This window comes from Coptis chinensis, chromosome 1 (assembly GCF_015680905.1).
Source record: "Coptis chinensis isolate HL-2020 chromosome 1, ASM1568090v1, whole genome shotgun sequence".
NCBI classification, from domain to species: Eukaryota; Viridiplantae; Streptophyta; class Magnoliopsida; order Ranunculales; family Ranunculaceae; genus Coptis; species Coptis chinensis.
Window position 1 is genome coordinate 23283318 of NC_141456.1, and position 7142 is coordinate 23290459.

Genomic DNA, 7142 nt, shown 5'->3' on the forward strand with positions numbered 1-7142 from the left:
TCTATTTTGTGTTATTTCTTGGTTGCTTCATAAGTAAGCAATATGCTTTACAGAAAGCAAGAATATATGCTTGTTTGTAAGCAATATTGCTTGTTTGTAAGGTGTATATGCCAAGCCAAAGGTATGTGTATGTATTGCGAAAATAGTATTTTGTTTTTCTTTTGTTTGTTTTGAGGTATGAGATGTCTTTAGTCAAGATTTGTGCTATGACCCTTGCATTTGTGGGTCTTTTTTTGTTTTCAGCTCTCTTAACAACCATGTACTATATATAAATGTAGTAGTGTATATCTTGAACTACAGTCCATTTGCATTGTAGGTATTTTCATTTATTTATGTACTATATATATAAATATAGTAGTGTATATCTTGAACCATAATACATTTGCATTCTAGATATTTTATTTATTTTTCCTTCCATTGTGAGAATTAGGTCCATCGCATTGTTCCTCTCATGCCATATATAAAATAGCATGTTTTTGGTCAGTGGCTTGAGCTTTTGGTAGCAAATTTACTAATAATGTTTGTTTACTTTATTTCTTAGGTTTGACAACATTCGATGGATCGATGGATAATACTTAATTTGTTGATGATGGAGTTGATTAGAATGATTTTTAGTTTTGTTAAATATGCTATAGCATTTTTCAATGATGTTGGATAAAGGATAATAACTAGATATTTTTTCTTGTTGAATAAATTGATGTAAGGAATAAGTATTTTCGAATGGTTTGAAAATATATGGGGTGTGGTTGAAATTACTGTGGATGTTCTAGTTTTATGTTTGAGAATTTTATAATTGTTTTATTGGTGAAATAAGTTTACAGGTTAGGAATTGAATTACAGGTTATTATGCAGTATTTTTGGGAAGGAAAAATATAATAATAATATAATTTTTTAAAAAAAAAAAAAAACTTAGATGACGGTTTTAGAAGAACGGTCATAGTATAAACTATTTGTTGACGTATTTTTCTTTCATAAAATGACGGTTCCACAGTAGTCAATGGCCATTTTTTTACGGTTTTCACGTAAAGTGTTAGAAAATATTGTGAATTTCTTGACGGTTCTAACTATAATTTATGATGGTTACATATGAGGTGCCATAATAAAATTTACCTATTATGACGTTTTAAAGACTAATATATGTCATAATATGATTAACTTTTAAGACGTCTTTCTAAGAACCGTCATAATTTTGATGATGATTTTGGCTGACTTTTTATGACACCCGCAGTAATGACGGCTAGTTTTTCCATCAGAAAGTGTCATGATATATATTTCATGACAGCTAAAAGCTATCATAAAAAGCCCTTTTTTTAGTAGTGATATGTTCCTGATAGGCGATATCCCCACTTGGGACATATGTCTTGTAGTGGTACTCGGTGTGAGTGAGGAACACAGGTATGTGTGATTTGGCAAATGTGTGAAGTGCAAATAGTAAGTAGAGTATAAACTAAAGGTTAGGCAATATCTATTAATAAATGAGTCAATGAGATAATCAATAAGAAAAGTAAAATATTGATTTTACGTATGACTGAGTTATTGCATATGAATATATGTGTATTATGATGTATATGATTTGTTATAAATGAATGTATACGTGGTTTGTGTGAGTTGATACTCACGAGGTATGAATGTACTCCCTAGTTGTGATATATTTTCTCGTTTTCATAAGTAGACGAGTGGTTTTTAAGTAAAATATTGGCTTTATGTATGAGCGAGTTGTTAGATATGATTGGTTGTGTATTATGATATGATGCATATAATTTCTTACGAAGGAATATACATGAATATGGTTAGCGTGATATAATGATGTGACATGAATGTTAATATTGGCGATATATTATGTCATATTAAGTATACCTATGATAGTTGCAATGAGAATGAAATAAATGTATATTTTAAAGGATTTCGTTTGGAAAATCTAACTATGTTTTGTAGGAGGGTAGGATTTATTAACTTTTTATGCAAAGACGTTGTCCTACCCTAACACATAAGCGGTTATATATAGGTAAAATTTTAATTAAATTAATTTACTAGATATTGGGATTGAAATCTTACTTTGGAAGAAACTACATGCCGTTTTGAGAAAACGGAGCTAACTTGTCTTCCAAGTTGAAATGATTGAAATAGTATATTTTTTATTTGAAAGATATGAACGTATTGTTATTTTATATTTAGCCTTACTCATACCAACAAATGCAATTTGTTGATCCATGTTTGCTTTGTTTTGCAACGTGGGTGTGTTCTTGAAAACATAGATGCATGGTAGAATGCAGTGGATGACGACGCTTGATTTGGATTTGCTCTTGAAGTCTTACTAGTTTAAGTTTTTTTTTTTTTTATTATTGGCAAGCCTATTTTAAATGAGATCAGTAACTCTTTGATGCTGGCGGGGTTCGAGCCCCAGACCTCTGGTATAATCACCCAAAAGGTTTTACCGACTTTGCTAGTCGGCACCTGGTATCTGGTTTAAGTTTTATGAAGTGTATAGTTTTGATTTGAAATAGGTGTAATAGAGTTCGTTAGTAATTCGTGAATGAAGAGTTGTTCTTTTAATCTAGTTTGATCTCAGATTTTAATGTCGTATTTGATAATGAGTTATTAGGGTTTCGTTTTATCTTGGGTTTTAGATTATTGAATAGAGTGACAATTGAGATAATTATATTTTAGATAATTTCCTATTTTAAATTTTCTAGAATTTTGGGATGTGATAACAATAATACGTTTGGTGTTATAAGAGAAGTTGGAATAACAAGTGTCATGTCTCGACCACTGGTTCTTAACAAAATTGAGTTCACCTGTAAGAAGTCATCCTTTCGAGGCACTAGTTGGTAAGATATTCGGGTGAACTAGTGGGGCTATTATAGCGAAAGGGCCAAAAGCCCAGCGTTGGCTTAATAGCCTGACACTTAAGAGTGGGTTTGTCTAAGGAGGTATCGGACCCAGATCGGGTTTTGAAATATCTCGAGATTTATAGTATATGTCAAAATTTTGATTTTGATTTGCAATTTTGATATTTTGATATATGCGAAAATTTTAGTATTTCAATAGATGTCGGCATTTTGTTTCATGTGTAAACAATTTGCTACATAAGCTGCTTGTATTTTGTTAAATCGATATAGCATGTTGATACATTTGTTAAAAAAAACTGTATGTTGATACAAATGTTAAGAGGTACATTGCATATTTCTGTATGTAATCTCTTCTTGATTAATGTTGTAACTCCTAAAACTCCTCCTCACCATTAGGAACACTCCATCTATGCTTCCAGGTATGATTTCAGATTTCATTTATATACTATAAGTTGCTAATCCCTCAAGAGTATTGCTTTCTCCAACAGGTTGCTTCATTGCCGGGTTCAGGCTACTTACATTGTTATAAGTACTGACTCTCTCCTTTCTCAATGGATGATATACAATATTGTAAGTTGGGACGCACTTTCACAATTGGTGTTATTTTTCTATATCAAACTATTTATTTAGTGCAAGCTCAGCTGCTTGATTTAGTTGAGATTGCCTATACAAAATCTCTTAAGACACAAATTTTAATATATTTTTATCACGTGTCAAACAAAGTGTTTGAGGAATTTGAATTGGTGTTATCCAAAAGAAGTATTCCGTGTTTGAATATGCAATCCATAGCCAGACGTTAATGGGTCACTAATGGGCACACTAGCAACATTAGGGCTTTATCCTCCGTCCCAAACACCAATGGTAGAAGGATTATGTTGGGCTCTGAAGCATTGATTGCACCTTTTCGTGCACCACCTGTGGTTTGAACCAAGTGGGGGATCCTTTTCTTAGGAGATTGGATTGAGGCTCCTTATCACTTCAGTTTTGCTCGGTGGTTCGACATCTTACTGTGGTTTGTAATTATATTATGTTTGATGTCTTAGGCTTTTTTACTGAACTTATTATTACTCAGTAAACTTTTGTTTCTCATCCTAAAGAATTGTACAAAGAGTCAAAGAGATATAGTTGGCTAAAATGAAGCAAACCCTGTAAACAACTTCCATATATGCATGTGGCTATATATTAAGTCCGTACTGCTTTCCATTTCATAATATGTTCATAAGCCTTGGTCTCTCCTTTTTTTTAAGAAAATTAAATTATATAATTGTTTCATTGTTTAAATATCTCTATAACTTCTCTTACCATTTGAGAAACGTGTATAAATTGAATATGGATTACACAAAGAATTAACAGTTAAAGTTGTCTACGTACACTCCGTTTATGGATAAACAAATTGTTCTCAATACAAATACTCGGCTAAGATGATTTTCTAACGCATATTCAGTTTATAATACAAAACAGCTCAGTTTTTAAACAAAGTTATAAGGGCTTAAGTGGTGGTCCGGCTCCTTATCACTTCAGTTTTGCTCGGTGGTTCGACATCTTACTGTAGTTTGTAATTATATTATGTTTGATGTCTTAGGCTTTTGTACTGAACTTATTATTACTCAATAAACTTTTGTTTCTCATCCAAAAGAATTGTACAAAGAGTCAGAGATATAGTTGGCTAAAATGAAGCAAACCCTGTAAACAACTTCCATATAAGCCTTGGTACTGCTTTCCATTTCATAATATGTTCATAAGCCTTGGTCTACCCTTTTTTTTAAGAAAATGATGACATGGAACTGTTTTTGGTTGGTTAATATATCTTCATCTAATATATATATATCTCTTCAATTCTCGACTTCTTCTAAAACCAAATCATAAAGTATATATCCCTGTGGAAGATGAGTGTGAACTGCAAGTATAAAAACAATATATAAGGCGAAGATTAGTCTTAGTGATACTGACCATGGGACACCACCTGCCAAGAGCTACGTCATGGGAAGCAATTAAAAGAGCTTCTTCTCACACTAGCTTCTTAGTGTTCTGGAGTCGTTTGTTATTTGTTTTCTCCATTTCTCTCCCTTGAGCAGCTAGAAGAACACACTATGGATCATAAGGTTGGTGAGAGTAAAACTAACAAAGAATTGAGGAATAATACTTTTGGCCTGATTTTCATGCACGTAGATCGTATAGACATATTGTTGATAACTCTAGGGCTCTTGGGATCAATTGGTGATGGTTTTGGCGTGCCTGTTACTCCTCAGCAAGACAGTGAACAATCTTGGTGATGGCCCCGGCAATCCATCTCGCAAATATGATTTTTTTTTCCCCATTTAATTACTTTTTGCCTGTTCTTATTAACTAAACAAGGTTTTTTGCAGGACTCGGTGGACTTCTTGTACATGGCTGTTTTTTATTTCTGTGCTTGTTTTTTAGGTATGTCTTTTATAGGTTCTCTCCTTTTTGTAATGCTTTTCTTGCAAGAAAGAATGTCATTAGAACTTATGATATGCAGGGGGGGTATTGTTGGACAAGAACAGCAGAGAGACAAATTTCAAAGATGAGACATAGATATCTGAAAGCAGTCTTAAGGCAAGATGTCAGTTATTTTGATCTAAAGGTTGTCACTAGTGTTTCAAATGAGTCTCTTTATTCAAGACAAGTTGAAATCTCAACTTAGCTCTGAGTTTGAGATGAAAGACTTAGGTGGAGCCAAGAAGATACTGGGCATGGAGATTGACAGAGATAGGCAGAAGCAACGGATAGTTGTATCTCAGAAGAAATACCTTCAGAAAGTACTTTCGCGTTTTGGTATGGAAAATGCAAAGTCGATTTCTATGCCTTTGGCTGGGCATTTTAGGCTTTCAGCTAAGTTCTTTCCTAGTTCGGTGGAGGAACAAAAGCATATGGCACATGTTCCTTATGCTAATGTAGTGGGCAATTTGATGTATGATATGGTGTGCACGCCCAAACATTTCACAAGCAGTTAGTGTTGTAAGCAGGTATATGGCTAATTTTGGGAAGCAGCATTGGGAGGCAGTGAAATGGGTATTAAGGTATTTGAAGGGTACCTTGGATGTGGGATTAGTTTATGGTGGAGGCACTTATTATGTCAGTGGATATGTGGATTCAGATTATGCAGGTGATCTAGATAGACTACGATCGACTATTGGTTATGTGTTTATGATGCATGGTGTACCGGTTAGTTGGAGATCTATACTACAGGCTACATGTCACACCCTAAATTTCCAGACAATATTTAAAACAATTATATTTAATTATCTAGAAACCCGGGGTGAAACAAAACCCACCATTTCAACTTGGAAGACAATATAGTTCCATTTTCCAAAACGGCGTGTAGTTTCTTCCCAAGTAAGATTTCATCCCCAATATACAAATTCCAAAAAAATCTCATATAACAGTACTTATCATTCCCACTTTCCAAAATAACTCACAACATAAATACCACTTACATTCCATTTATTAAATGCACATATGATAACCTAATTAAATTTGAGTTTGGTATACCTTACATTTAAGCCAACACGTCGTCTTAAGGTAGGATATTTACGTCCCTGCAGAAAAGATTAATAGATCCTACCCTCCTGCAAAACAGAGTTAGACATCACAATAAAAGGATTTATCTCAGCCAGTCAAATTTCCATTAATAACCAAACCTCATTGAAGACATTTAAGTCTAATTATTATAACCTGGTTCGTCCCGCATATTCGGAAAATACCATTTATCATAATACATACTTATAGCAAGGGTAGTCATTCATATGACATCATTACGTCATAAAGTTTCTGCGTGCATAACCGTAAATCTCAGACTATCACAAGTCATTGATATTTTCGTAATAACATATCAAGTTATAGTCATTTCGCAGTCACTTAGAAATCACAATCATTTACTAAAATTATTCACAGTCACACCTCACATCCATAACATCACACAATTCATATACTTTTACTTAAAAACCACTCGTCTACTTATGAGAATGGGAAAATATCACACCCAAGGAGTACATTCATCCCTTGTGAGTATCAACTCATACAAACCACGTAAACATTTCTCATAAGAAATCATATACATCATATGCAATAACTCCAGCACACGTAAAATTAATATTTTTCTTTGATTATTAATTATCTCGTTAACTCATTTATTAAAAGACACAGCCCAACCTTTAGTTCCTACTCCACGATTTGCACTACACACATTTGCCAAATCATACATATCCGTGTGCCTCACTCACACCGAGTACCACTACAAGACATATATTCCAAGCGGGATATCACCTCCAG

The 7142-nt window shown here is 33.5% G+C and overlaps 1 long non-coding RNA gene across 1 annotated transcript; it reads left to right on the forward strand.

Moving 5' to 3' along the window:
- The first annotated feature begins 4598 nt into the window (after positions 1–4598).
- Positions 4599–6185, forward strand: LOC147523009 (uncharacterized). The gene is made up of 2 exons (XR_015215464.1): positions 4599–5270; positions 5350–6185. It is a non-coding gene; the product is annotated as an uncharacterized LOC147523009 (long non-coding RNA).
- The last annotated feature ends 957 nt before the right edge of the window (positions 6186–7142 follow it).